The sequence below is a fragment of the Balaenoptera physalus genome (assembly GCF_965194825.1).
Source record: "Balaenoptera physalus genome assembly, chromosome: 9".
Classification (NCBI taxonomy): Eukaryota; Metazoa; Chordata; class Mammalia; order Artiodactyla; family Balaenopteridae; genus Balaenoptera; species Balaenoptera physalus.
Window position 1 is genome coordinate 22183618 of NC_138888.1, and position 15045 is coordinate 22198662.

General features: G+C 36.0%; 2 protein-coding genes across 11 annotated transcripts in view; one reads left to right on the top strand and one right to left on the bottom strand.

The window, feature by feature from the left end:
* Positions 1-15045, top strand: part of HIVEP2 (HIVEP zinc finger 2) — a 203407-nt gene that overhangs the window by 150348 nt on the left and 38014 nt on the right. The gene's annotated exons all lie outside the window — the stretch shown is intronic.
* The window catches only part of LOC309666875 (uncharacterized protein), a 367169-nt gene that overhangs the window by 131955 nt on the left and 220169 nt on the right, over positions 1-15045 (bottom strand). The gene's annotated exons all lie outside the window — the stretch shown is intronic.

The following is a 15045-nucleotide window of genomic DNA, read 5'->3' on the forward strand; positions in this document are numbered from 1 at the left end:
ATGCCACCAGGGAAGTCCAGGGAAGGATTTTTGAGGCACATATGTGTGTGTACATGGTATTTGGGCATACCAAACACATATGTACACAACGGGAAAACTGCTATTCCAGAAAAATAGCCGTTTGTTTACAATTTCGGATGACATTGTCTCCATTTCCTGTCTAAATGATTTGTGCCAATTTTTGCTTAAAGTCCTAATTGCTGTCTCCTTGAAGAAAGTATTTCAAATGTATTGCTTTTCATGAGTTACAGCTGTTTTCTTTGTTCCATGTAGGAAAGGGTTGTGAAACAATTTATAACTAAATATTTCAGTTCAATGTTTGGATTCACTTGTGTAGGTCAAGTTTAATTAATGCCTAATAAAAATAAAAATACCAATTTCCCATCCAGAACTTTTTTTGTATCTCATAGAAATTAAATCACATAGCAATATAGTCACTTGAAATTTTCTCTGAGATGTTTTTGTCAGAGAAAATAAGCTAACAAGAATATGAAAACCCTCCATTTATAGTAAACCCTTGGTGAGGAGGTACTATTTATAAATATTTTCCATATGATGTGCTTGTATTTTTTGGTTCTGAGTACTATGTCCGTATTATTTCTTTTCTCTTGCTTTTTTTCTTATGAGTAAGGAGTTCCACTCTCTGTGCCCCTTTCTCCATGAGGAGAAAAGAAAGGAAGATCTATTTTATGAAACAAGTCATGGTAGCAGGTAATAAAATAAGGTTTTCCACAGGCTTATTTATTGCACTGTTTCTGCCCTCCTGTTCACTCATCTTCAGGTTCTGAAAAGTGGATTTTATTGTTAACAGATCTGAAGAGAAGGGACCGTAATAGTCAAAAGGACCATTGTCCAAATATAGAAAAACATTAAGGGTGAATATGCAGAGTGTCTGCAAACGCAGAGCCCTGTCCTTTTTATGGACTACTTATCACTAAGCAGATGTGACTATTTAAGGGTTTTCAAGGGTATCAGTGATTCCCTACAATTAAAAACACTAGTGATCCTAGTGTTTTTTACATGTGTCCCCTCCCATTTACTAAACTAAAGGTTGATGCTTACTGTAGACTGTGCCAGGCACAGCTGAAATAATACTGTTTTTAGCTTCTGGGGTGAAGATGTTGCAGGGCCTGCACTAAGACGAGCCGTAAACCTCCCTTCACTGATGCATCTTCCCACCGCAGCCCAGCAGGACTCACGTGCCTGCAGCCTTTCCAGCCTTTGCGGGTCCTTGTCAATGGAATCTCACTGTTGGGTGGATGCTAAAGTGATTTCTCATTAGTACATAAAATGAATATAAGTTTGTTGTTGGTAGATGTGTACAGAAGGTTTTGGCTGACCTTGCTTAACCATGGAGTAGTCACATTATTATGTAGAAAGCTTTCTGACGGGTTACTGTGTGTTGATAGAACTTGGTCAGGGCCGTCAGGGAAGTAGGAAGTATTAGTTAAGTCTCAGGCCTTTTCATTTCTTCTGTTTTTGTTTCTTTACCAACAAAACTGATTTGCCCATATGTATCAACAACAATAATATCTACTATTTGGTGACTTAAAATTTTCATGGCACCGACTTTCACGTCCTCTCAATTTTTGACTCACCAACTGAGCGGTAGAAAAATGGGGCCGGCACCTTTATTATTCCCATTTTGTATATGAGGAAATTTAAGCTCAGAGAAGGTAAGGGAACCACACCCAAGGTCAGTCCATGGCGGAGGGGATCTTAAACCTATGTCTCCTGCCCACGAATCCCATACATGCTTTCTTAAAACTGGTTTATAGGATCTTCTGTGGTCCACGGAAGTAGCCTCGTGTTAGGAGACAGGAGGCCAGGTCGCTACTCACTGATTTGACTGTGTAATCTTTGAGAGATTGCTTTGAGAATTGCTTAACCTTTCTAAGCCTCAATTTCCACATGCTCTTCTCACAATATAAGGAAATTATGAGGATGAAATGATAAGCTGTGAAAAATAAAATAATGTACATACTCAAGGCATTATTAAAACATTTTCTTCTCTATATTGCTAGTTATCAATTAAAAGAAATATTATAATCTACTTGTACACCCATGTTAAAACCAGAGAGCAGATGCTGCAGTAAAATTAGTTCTGGCACCTAGTCCAAGGCCTTTAATGAAATCAGAGCAAGCCTGATAAATTAGACAATATGATAAAATAGTTAATTTTGTAATCTTCTTTGTGTTTTTATTTGCTTAATTGTTTTTGCTTATTTTTCTCTACTTTTGTTTGTTTTGATGAGAATCTGTGCTAATGAAGAATTCTTAATAAAATTTCTAAACAAATTATTTTCCCTTCAGTGATATATCAGGGAGAATGAAAGTGAGATTCCAAATAACATCAGTATATGTGGAGTCAATGAATAATGTGTGAATTAAGACCATTTGTAGGCCTGCAGGTTTTGGCAAACGGCTTTAAAGCTGAAACCAAAGCATATCTTTCAAATTTATTATAATTTTTTTCAGGGTGAATTATTGCTGGTTGCATTATTTAAATTGTGTTCCTCAGTCGTTTATATAAATGTGAAGAATATAGAAATCAAGCTAATATGCCCATATTGGATACTGGTCATTGTTGACTGAAACCCAAAATTATGAATCCAAACACACATTCTCCAGCATTTAGATTTATTTGAAAACAAAGAGCAAATTAAATCACATATGATTGGCTAATCAAATCCTCACTGAAAATGGCTTTTAGACTCTAATTCATTGTTTAAAATTTTAGTAACATTTATGATAGACGATGCTTTTATCTTTAAAGTAGAGTTTGATTTGAGACTTGAAATGCTTTCTGATCAAATGGATTCTAAACTTGTTAAAGTACATGTGTCCAAATCTGATTTTATACCCTATGGATGTTCAACAAATAAAAAACATTCATCCAACCCTTTCAATACTCTGCACAGGATCTGCGTGTAGGATCTGCCAGTGTAAGTTATCTGTGTCCAAGAATATGTCAGATGCATTTACCACGTCTGCTGCTGAGCCTTGACAGTAGCTGGAAATTTGACCATGTCTCAAAGATAATATAATTTGACCATATTATTTCCATATTATTCATATGCAATTCCTTAGAGAAGGAAAAGTAATTAATGTTTTTCTTGAGTTGTGTTATATGTACCTTTTCTGTTGTATTTATGAAATCCTTTCTCTTCTTGGAATCAATACAGTTGAAGCCTGAAGGAAAGAAAACTACTTGGGGAGTTTCCACATTACTTTTTATATACCTGGAACCAATTAGTTTTCACAGTTGTGCTGCCCAAACACTATTGAAATATACAAATAGATTCAATTTTGGAAACAGTTCCCAGCTACATTTATTATGTCTTTGTAATATTCCTCATTATTGAGGTTTGTATGTGTATAAATTAGTAAGTGTGAGCATGAGACAATAGAAAAGAAAGGTATGACTAGTATTTGAAGCTAGAAATGATGTTAATGATCAGAATACATGCCAACAAGGCCTAGATACTTCCTAGAGAAAGGCCCCAAATTTAGATGTTTGCTTTCTAGCAGCCAACCTAAAAAGTGACACTAAATAGGCTTAAAATGTAGTGTCTATAAATTCAGTTTTCAGCAAAAATAAAATTCTTCTAAATACTGATACCAGATAAATTCCTCTCATCTGTCTTCACTTTAAATAGACAATTAAAACTTGTAAATTGCACAGCTCCTTTTTAATTGCTAAATAAACTGGAATAGACACCTTGCCTTGTCCACAGTAGCAAGCAATGCATATTTTCATTACCATTGAATTGGAAACCAAAACGTGGCATAGAATCATCATCAATTTTCTTTGATAAATTATTGATTAAAACACTGAAACAAATCATCTCAATCATTAACAATACCATAAAAATGAATATTCAGGCCATCAATAAATATTTCCTTAATGTTAACAGAATGAAGCACAGCATGACTTTTGCAATGTTCTGAACTATTGCAATGTTCTGCTTTAGGTGGTAATATAGAATTATGAGATATGATATCTGTAGTTATTGTATTCTCTTCCTCACAGGATTCCCCCTTAATCTTACTATCTTTTAAAAATTAATTTATTGAGTACCTACTGTGACAGACATCCAGTTACAACAACCCTGATTGGGAGGAATTACTGTTTTCATCTTCTGAGAGGAGAAAGAAGGATCCAAAAGGTTAAATAAATTGTCCAAGATTACACAGCTACAAGACATTAGAACTAGCACAGGGGTAGGAATTTCCTGAATCAAAATGCAGTATTCTTTTCATTGCACATTTTCTTCCTCATCACAGCAGCTTTATGTACTTTTGTAAAACTGTGTTAAATTATTGTATTAGTCTGCTCAGTCTGCCATAACAAAATACGACCGACTGGATGGCTTAAACAACAAATTCATTTCTCACATTTTGTAGGCTTGAAGTCCAAGATCAAGGTGTCAGCAGGGTAGGTTTCATTCTGAGACCTTTTCTTGGCTTGTAGACAGCCACCATCTCACTGTGCGTTCACACATGACCTCTTCCTTGTGTGTATGCAGAGAGAAAAACTGAGAGAGAGCTTTCTGATGTCTCTTCTTATAAAGACACTTTAGTGTGGGAGGATATTAGCCCACTCTTGTGACCTCATTTAATCTTAACTACTTCCTTAAAAGCCACATCTTCAACTGTAGCCACACTGGGGACTAGGGCATCCGCACGTGAATTTGGGGGAGACATGAACATTCAGTCTCTAACAATTATCAATTAATGAGAAACTTTCACTAAGGAAGTGCAGTCAGGCATCCCTCACTCCTTCCTGTGCCCCTTGTGCATGATGATCTCAACCTAGACTCAGGGTCTTAAGTTAGTACCAAGGCAGCTTGACTGAGTCATGGTCATCCAGTGCAGTTGCCTCACATTCTAGGTTGGCTCTACACCCTGGTACCATTTGGAATTGGAGTGACCAAGGGCCCGGCAGTCTCTGAGAGCAGTTAGAACCCATAATAATAACAACGATAATATTTGCACAATTGCCACGTGCCAGACACTCTACTAATTGCTTTGGGTTCATTGAATTAGTGGGTCTCATTGAATTCTCACAATTAAATGAAGTTGATAGGTGATATTTGATATTATTACTTCCCTTTGTGCTAAGATTTTCATGGTCACATATCTAGTAGATGCTTAGTTCATGATTTATTTGAACCTACACAGTCTGATTGCAGTGCCTTAAATACTACCCCATTCTGCCCTTCTAGTTAGCGAGTAGACCAGCATCTTGATAGTCAGTGAGGTAAATGTACGCTAAGACCACAAAAGTAAAAATATTCATGATCAACGCCAAGTGATGACTTTTTATATCATGAGGGCCATTGATGTCAGCATTGCCTTAATCGTCTTGACCACCATTCAGGGCAGAGACAAAAGTTTGTGGCTGTGTTGCCTCCATGCTTCAAGTTCTAATCCAGGAACAATCTTTTCCCCTGGTTTTCAGTGACCTTCACATTTACATATTTGACATAAGTATACATAGAATCAGCTCAGACCTCACAGGTCTTTAGCAATTAAAATGACCACTCCAATCAGTAAGGAGACAGGAAAGAAAGAGTGAGAAATTGGAGAGAACAAGTTAAACTAATATTTTATTGTTTACATCTTGGGTAAAGAGATTTAAGCCTAACTCTTAATTACTTACTTTAGTTACTGTGTTGAGATGAGATTCTTAACAAAAGGTAGAGTGATTGGATGTTTAAACTTATTATTTGGTTAAAAAAAAAAAAAAAAAAAATATATATATATATATATATATATATATATTTAACTTTTTTCCTACCTAAGCTTCTAAATAACAAATAACCTCTCTGCACCTTTCAACATTTGCAAAAAATTTCTCTTTGTGTTTGGTAGCTGAAAAGGTGCCAGAAGTTCTAAAACTAACCCTTTTTGAGGTTTTGAGATGCTCAACTTTCATGAAGTCCACTTAGGTCAGTCACTTAGTCCTGAGGGGTTTCCGTGTCCTCAATTGTTGCACATGGTGGTGGACTTACCAAGATCCCATCTGTGCTCGATGTCTGAGGGTTTATGAAGCTCTTTTTCAGTCGTTAAGCAAGAAGAGTGTTTTCTCAGGTGCTGGGCACACACACGTGGCATATTCACACTCATTCATTATTTCATTCATTTATTCATATTTATTTATTCATCCATTCACTCAACTGACAAATATCTATTGACTTCCTACTCTGCCAGCCAGTGTCCTATATCCTGTGGGACATTCAAATGACTTTTTTTAACCTTCAGTATATTTCATATGTGGTTGAATATATGTAGTTAATTCAATAAGGTAAGGAATCTGTATCCAGATATTAACTAACAGTTTGATCTTTTAAACTCTACAACATTTCTACAATCAGTATAGATAAGTTTTCATGTTTATAGTAGAAGATCTCCACAGCTGTTCTTTTAAAGAAACAGTAAAAAAAAAGAGTATATAAAGTTTTTAAAAATTGTTTTAAATCTACTATCCATAGATAGTGGCGTATATAGTTCATCATCTTCAGAGTTTTACTGAAAAATAAAAGATAAATTTATATATTTTATTGTATTATTTGATATAATTATGTTATTTAGGTATATTTATCAACTTAGATAAGTTTTACATATATTCTGGTGCAAAATATTCTTTTAAATAGCCTAATAAGAAATAGTATTCTTCCTAAGACTGTTAAATGCATTAATTACTCGGGGAAAATAGCTGTTTAAACTCATCAAGCCCCTCAGCAAGCTCTAGCTCCCTCACACCCATCAGATGACCAGCCTTCTACTTTTCTGAGCAGATTAAGAACATCTTAAGGGAAATTCTCAGTTTCTTTTCTCTCTATCTAAAAGGTCATCTTGCTTCATTATTCCTTCCTCTCCTCCAGTCTAAAACAGAAGTTTTCATTCTTTCTTCTGAAACTGATCCTTTAATTTATGCCTTTGAGCTCCCTTTTCTTTCCTACTTTTCCAAGAGTTTATTCCCTAATGATCTTATCACTTGTATCTTTTCCCCCTTAGCTTCAAGCCTTCTTTATCTTTTTTTTTTTAATAAATTTATTTATTTTAATTTTTGGCTGCGTTGGGTCTTTGTTGCTGTGCGCGGGCTTTCTCTAGTTGTGGCGAGCGGGGGCTACTGTTCGCTGTGGTGCGCAGGCTTCTCACTGCGGTGGCCTCTCTTGTTGCAGAGCACGGGCTCTAGAGCGCAGGCTCAGTAGTTGTGGTGCACGGGCTTAGTTGCTCCGTGGCATGTGGGATCTTCCTGGACCAGGGCTTGAACCCATGTGCTCTGCATTGGCAGGCGGATTCTTAACCACTGTGCCACCAGGGAAACCCCAAGGCTTCTTTATCTTAAAACAAACTTCGTGGGCTTCCCTGGTGGCGCAGTGGTTGAGAATCTGCCTGCCAATGCAGGGGACACGGGTTCGAGCCCTGGTCTGGGAAGATCCCACATGCCGCGGAGCAACTAGGCCCGTGAGCCACAGTTACTGAGCCTGCGCATCTGGAGCCTGTGCTCTGCAACAAGAGGCCGCGATAGTGAGAGGCCCGCGCTCTGTGATGAAGAGTGGCCCCCACTTGCCGCAACAGAAACGAAGACCTAACACAGCCATAAATAAATAAAATTAAAAAAAAAAAAAAACAAACTTCGTCTCAATCTTGATTCTTTTTCAGGTAACACAATTGTAGTTTGCCCAAGAAGGGATGGAAAGAGATACGTGTGAACTTTCTAAAATGTCTGATTGTGGCAGCCTCTGATGGCAATCACTGTCTACCAAATGAAGTTCCCTTATCATCTGTCACCACCTTTCCTTCTCAGCCCTCACTCCCATCAACTCAATATGCCAAATGTTCTAGTCACACCGGCTATTTCTTCAGCATCCCCTGCTCTGCTCTATTGCACAGTGATATGTTCATATTAAATGCCTTTCCTCTGCATCTCTACTTACCAAATCCTAGCATTCTTTTAAGACCTAAGAGAGTGCAGCATGCCCAGTCTCTCGTTTCTGTACTCCCATGATATCATTTTATGCCTCTGTAGCTTTTACAACTTGTTGTTTATATGGTTTTCTCACACACTAGACAGCAAGTTCTTTGAAGGAAGGATTCTTGTCTTATTTATCTTTGAATTCCACATGTGTACATTATTTTGAATTCATACTTGGTGTCATTGAAATTGATATAAATTAATAGATGGATAACTGAGACAATAATATCTAGATTCAAACTCAAAGTAATATGAAATTTGATTTCCAATAATATTTTATTTCATTACATTAGTATATATAAGCTTTGGAAAAAATATCATTTGACTGAGTGAATGAGTCAGTAGATGAAATTCTGGAACTGTCTGACAGAGTTTGCCTATTAGGATATTATAAATACCTGCTTGAAACTTGAGCATTTTTCTAGCCTTAAACTTTGTAGGTGATGACATACTCCAAGATGAGGCTGAAAATATAAACGCCATCCAGAGTTTATCAAAGTGCCAGGGGAGTACCTGAATAACCACATAGCAGAGGTGATTATAAAGCTTTTCTGGTTACTTCATTTGGATGAAGCATGGCTTGCATTTGAACCACTTACCTCTGTTGAGTCCTACCTGGTTGTTCAAACCCTTCTTGAGCACATGCTTTCTTAAACTCTGTTAATAACTGATATTCAGATTATTTGTTGTTTTCTAACTTTATGTCCATTTCTAAACTCTTAAGGGTTGGTACCCTGTCGTTTATTTATTCCGTTGCCTCACCAATCCTTGGACAGTGTGTAATCAAGATTTGAGGTTGTATACCTCTACACTGGCACATGAGTCAATTTCCCCATTCCCTGTAAAGCTTTTCAAGAGAAGAGACAGAACTGATTCTTTCAGCAGCTCAGTTACTAACAGTGGATAGGGCCCATCTGATTAGGTTATATGAAATGCCATAGGCCTTGCCTTGATTTCTTTTCGAAGGATCTTTATTGTATTGTGGACCTAGGGGAGGGAGACTGAAAACAATTTTTTCATTACGTCTGAGAATCAGTTGTAACATGAAATATTGGAATGCAATTCAAGTTTTCAGCTGTGCTTTCATTACTTCTGGTATTATTTCCATTGATGTGGGAGGCTCTTCCCTAAGAGATGGATTTTCCTTCAGGCAAGGTCAGCCTGTTTTATGCATACTCAAGAATATAATGCATATTTTACCATTTGATTTCTTCATTCTCTTTGTTTACATACTCCACAGTTAACACTGGCTTTTCTTTATGCTAATCTTGGCACGTCCAGGAGTAAAAGGGAATTGGAGAAAGAGTTATGACCTTATTTAAGTATACTGAAATAGTAACCAACTAGTAACCATAAGTGCCATAAAAGATAAAACTGGAGAAAACAATACCTTGGAGTTATGACTTTGTTATGTCATATTTCTCATTAGAGTATAGTAGTCAAATAGTCCTCCTTTGGTTTTATCCTCCAAATATCAAGTTAAAGAATAAATATTTAAGATAGCTTGGCAAGAAGGAGTTATTTACCTGCCATAATGTTATTAAGAGATAGAATAGAGGGAATTGAAAGGAAGGGAAAGAAAAATAAAAGTGAGAATATAAAAATAAAATGTAGCACACATGAGAAAACAAAAAAAAATTTTTTTTAGTTATACAAAACATCTAATTGGCCCTGTTCTTTTGCAAAAGCAAGTCAGCAAACACCATTCTGCAAGAGAAGTAGTACCTGTGGAGATGGGGTACCATATGTCTATAGGCCTTATTGGTGAAATTTTGATTTTATGAACCGAAGGGCTTACCTCCATTGACTGTGAATGAAAGAGCTGTCCTTGCTTTGGGAATAAAAATTGATAAACAGTTTAATGGGACATTGGTTTTTAGCTACTGTTATTTTCTGTTCATTTGACTGATTAGCTTTAAGGTATGGAGGATAAATGTCTTTGCTCATTCTAAGTTCAATTTTATTTATTCTTCATTTTTTTATTCCTTTATTCATTCAGTCAGTTTCTGCAATGGGGCCAGATTAATAAACTTTGAATAAGATAGTAATATGGATAGTGGAAAATAGTTGACTTGAAAGGTTGAAAACCTAAGCTATAGCCCAGACTCATTCATAACCACCTATGAGTCCTTAAGCAAGTATTTTAACTTATCTGGTTCTCAGCTTTTTTTCCCTATTATTTGGCTGATGGAGTCAATGATTTCTAAAATCTTTCACAATACTAAATACTCCCTGTATGATTTAGAATAAGCTCAACAAGTAATTGTGATAGAAGTGGATGGTTATATATTTGCTCCTAAAATAAGTTAGTCTGATGTCAAATATGTGGTCAGGAAAAAAAAAAATCTCAGTTACAGCCCTGATCTTAGAAAACTTGACATGTGTTCAAGAACACACGTGGGGGAGAAGTTTGCATTGCCAATACCAGACAATCACAGTCCTGATGCAGAGTAAGGAGCAGAGAACACTATACGATCCTGAATCATCAAAGAAAGATTAAATTACGTTCAGGAGACTATAATTAACTCAAGGAGAAGGCTAATGTACTTTGGAAAATAATCACTAGCAGATGTTAAAACAAAAATTATTTCTCTGTGGTCTTTACCTAACCATACGGTTGTATTAACTAGAACATTCACCTTATTCCTAATCTTCTCCATGAACCAACCTTTCACCACACTAAAATAAAGTATATGCAACTCAGGAATGATAGTCTTATGTTTTTATTTCATCTGATAAATGTATTTATCTCTAAATCTAACACTGAGAGCTGTGGGCTTTTGTATATTAGCATACATAGTTTTCTTTAAAGACTTACTCAGTATCACTGCCTCTCTAAAGCCTTTTCTACTTCTTTTGGTAGGGTTGGCCATTTCCTCATTTGTGCTCCCCCTGTACTGTGTTTATATTTTTCTCAAAGCACCTAAAACACTTTGTTGCACTTATTTGTTCACAAATGTTTCCCTTCTAGGCTCTGAGCTCTTAAATGTAGAGCTTGCCTTTTCCATTTTTGTATTTTGTAAACTTAGCTCATTTTCTGACAAATATGGACATTCTATAAGTTTCTAAAAGTGTCATAAAATAGTCAGAAACCCTAGTTAAGGAGGCTTAAGTTACAATCACTAATTCACATGTACCTACTTTTTGTGCTTTTAGTAGTTCTAATTTACACAGTGCTTTTATTTTGTATCTTTTCTGTGCTGAAGCACTGAGGACCTGCTGAGAAGTGGCAATAGACCAAAGGTAGCTCTAAGATCATTTTTAGGCAGTTTCCAGAACCGGAACCCTAAACAAAATGGCAGAGTAGGCGAATTTTGACTCAGTTTGCCCCACCCTCCTCTTGTGAAAACTCCTTTTTCCCAGACACACTTTTGACTTTTCAAAGCCTTCTACGTAGTTGTCCCAGCAATGAATTGCCCCGTGCTCCCAGATTAACACTCTTTCCCATTCCTACTTGTATCTCTTTAACCCTTTTTCATCTTTTTTACATTCCGAACTCAATCCCAACCTTTACCTTCATATCATAAACGTTTCTAAAGATCTGAGCTTATAATCATCATATTGATCAGGGTGTGTGTGTGTGTGTGTGTGTGTGTGTGTGTTTGTGTGTCTCTTCCCGGCCTATAACTGCCTTCTCTACCACCTCCTAAGTGACTCTTACCTTGCCCCTCCAGATACGCCAGGTGGAACAATGACCCCATTTAGAGTCTTTTTCTGTAGCAGGGAAAAGTTGCCTCTTTTGGTACACTTTTGGTACACTTTGATAAAGTATATCTTGAGCGTGCATTTAACTTTCAGTGCTCTCCTCCCATCTTTACCTAGTACTTTTGAATCCCTTCTACTCCCTTCTATAAAATAAAAGAAGTATCTCTTCTCTAGTATATGAAGAGTGGTGTTCATTCTTTTAAACGTTCCTTTTAACCAAGAAATATAAAGATCATATCTTGTTTGCAGGTCCTATTTGCCACTTTTTCCATAGAGTTGATGCCCATAATTATTACTTTTAATTGTGACAACTCTCATCTGAAGTGTAACTGGTATATCTTATTGGCTTTTCTACTGAAATTATGATCTAGTTTGTATGCGTTTAACTTCAGAAAAAGGAGTGATGAGAGGCACTTATATTTGCATGAGAAGTTTGCCAATAAAGCCTTAACCGTAGTAAACCATTAAACCATAACTAAATAATAATTTGGAAGAATAGAGAAATGAAATAATAAAGAATCTTACCAACAATGGATATTTTTAAAAAAATCTGTCTCTGCCTATCTATCTATCTACCTACTTATCTAATCATAGCTCAACATGACCTTTGCTTAGCTTAGTAATAATAACCTGTAAGCATCCAAGAATAAATATCTAATGCCAAGGATCTTTTTTCTAAAAATGGAAAGGCTGAGAAACAATAATGCTTAAACTTTCCAAGTGTTTGTTACAAATAGTAGATGGAGGATTGGAAAATATTTTAAAGGCACTCTCCTGTAAACCTGCAGACAACAGAAAAATCAGTCTTTACTTTGTTAGTAAAGTGAAGGATAATTTTCACCTCATATTTAGGAATGAATTTTAAATGACTTGGGGATATTTATAACAAGATCCGTTAACACAATTTTCTGAAAACTTGTTAATTTTATTGAATATTAAGGTTTCATTGCATAGTGATTTCTTATGAATCTAAAAACCTAAAAGTAAAGTTTAAAAAAATGAGAAGTCTCTCTTTCCTTTATTCCATTGTTTAAAAAGTGTGCTATGTGAACTGCTGATTTCTAGGAAACATAAGCATGAGTTGTAATACCAAATTCTCAAGAACTGTTTGAGGAAATATTTTTCTTTTATTTTGATGAAGAAACTGAGGCACAAAAACTCAATTAAAATGAATGCAAAAACAAATTTCTGAGATGGTTATCTCTATGTCTTTAAGAGTAACAATAATTACCTCCCTTGTAGAGGCCACTACTAATTCAACTGCAACAAAATGATTTGTGCAAAATCCCCAAACTTGGTGTCACATCTTTCATGTTAATATCGTTTAGATCTTTGCTTTAAAATCACACTAATTACCTGGAAGTTTCTGTGAGGTAAAATATAAGTACAACATTACGACCACCGCTTTTTTGCTCTTCAAGGGAAAACCAATCATTGAAGAGGTCATGCATAGCAATCCAGACAACAGAAACAATTTTCAAATCCTCTTAGTGAGTGAAAAGAGGGATCTTCTGTAATCTAAAATTCCAGATATATGTGCATATCATGAGACAACTATTTTCTGTTTCCAGGAGTCATAGTCCTGGAGATTAAGACTGGAAAAGTAGAGTCAGAACTGGGAACACTGTCCCTGACACAGCTTGTCTGGAGGACTTACGTGCTCTCTTTTGCCTGTGGAAGCTGTTGGTAGGAATGATGATTTCTGGGTTAGGGAATGGTTGGGTGCTTGTCTATAGTTGCAACACAGCTGGAAGGAGTGAGTGTCAGTGCTAGCCTTCTGAGGATTAAGTTCTCCTTTTCTCTTTTAACTCTTAGTTCAATGACTGTGGGATTGCCAATCATAGGTAGTCACTGAACACTGCAAGTTATTGTTCCCTATAAATAGCTGTATCTATAGAATCTTGGTCCATTTATGTCTTGGGTGAATTCTGTTCAGAGTGCAAAATAGCTCAGTGATTTATTCTTTTTTATCTGAGAGATGTCATGCTTTACTTTAGCTTAGGTTGTGTTGCCAACGTACAGTTTTGTTTTGCTTTTTTAGCATTTTAACTTGATTGCTTTTTCAGAAGAGGTGCTGTTTGGTTTGTGAATATGGATGTGGTTAATTATCATATATATATATATATATATATATATATATATGAAGGACCCCACCACTATTCTCTCAGTGTTTAATCAATCATGTTCTTTGGCTTTGATGAAGCTTTCAATTTTGAGAATGGTAGAGCTTGTCAAGAGTCATTTAAGTGCCAGCAAATGGTTGATTTGAGGCAAGAAGAACAAAGTTAAAAAAGAAAATAAATCTAGCATTCGCTTAATAATTTGCCCTTTGCAGCAACAGAATCTTATCTGACCACCCACATTCATCTGGCTGCTGACGTGGTTCTTGCTTCAATTGCAGAAGCTATTTTTGCACCTTTTGTGTCTTTTGAGGAACCGAGTGGGCCTACTTGCTTATAATGATTCATGTTGCAAAGGGCACAGGGTGTCCTGAAGTGCTACTGCAGTGATGTGCAGAAAGGAGGAAAAAATTAAAGCTAACTGCTTCCTGTAAGCATTTTGAACGTTCACATGACATGGTAGTAGATTAAGGCACATTTTAACTGTCCTGTCTTGATGCTTTAGTCCTTCCTATGAAACACAACTTGTCTGGAAGAAGAGCAATGTTTTTAAAAATGAACAAATATACAATAGATATCTGCGGCTATGTAGTAATATTTTTATATGGGCCTTTTTTACCAGGAGATAAACCATCTTAAGATGGTTGACTTATTAATCTATTTGGATTAAGTAGTTTGACTGACCTTCTATGCTTTTTTTTGGATCAGACTTGAATAAATTAATTCTAAGTATGAGAAAGTTCCTTTCTTTGTTACTTTCCAGAGTTTGTTATGTCTCAGGATTTTACTTTGGTTGGTTTTGGCTTCCTATTTTAGAAATTAATTTTAGCACAGAACATAACATTACTGAAATAAACTATAGAAAAGAATTTTCTATGAGGTTCTTCATCCTGTGGAGTTTAGTTGCTGATGCACCAAAAGAAGTTTTGTGGGAATCTCAGCTTTAAGACACAATTGTATTGTGGATTGCAGTGGCATAATTTCTAGTTCCAATACGTCGTTTTAACTCCAGCATTATTTTCCAAATTGCTTCCACGTTTGCTGTTATAGACAATTCTCTTATAATGCAAGTACTTATTCAAAAGATTTAAACTATGTGAAAAGAAAGGAAATTTTTTTCTTGAAAGAAAAAGTCTTCTCGAGAGATCCAGTTCCAGATTTTCTTTTCTCAAGGAAGGCATTTCTATGAGTGAAGAATAAGCATGTCTGTTAAATTCACTACAAGTGTCATCA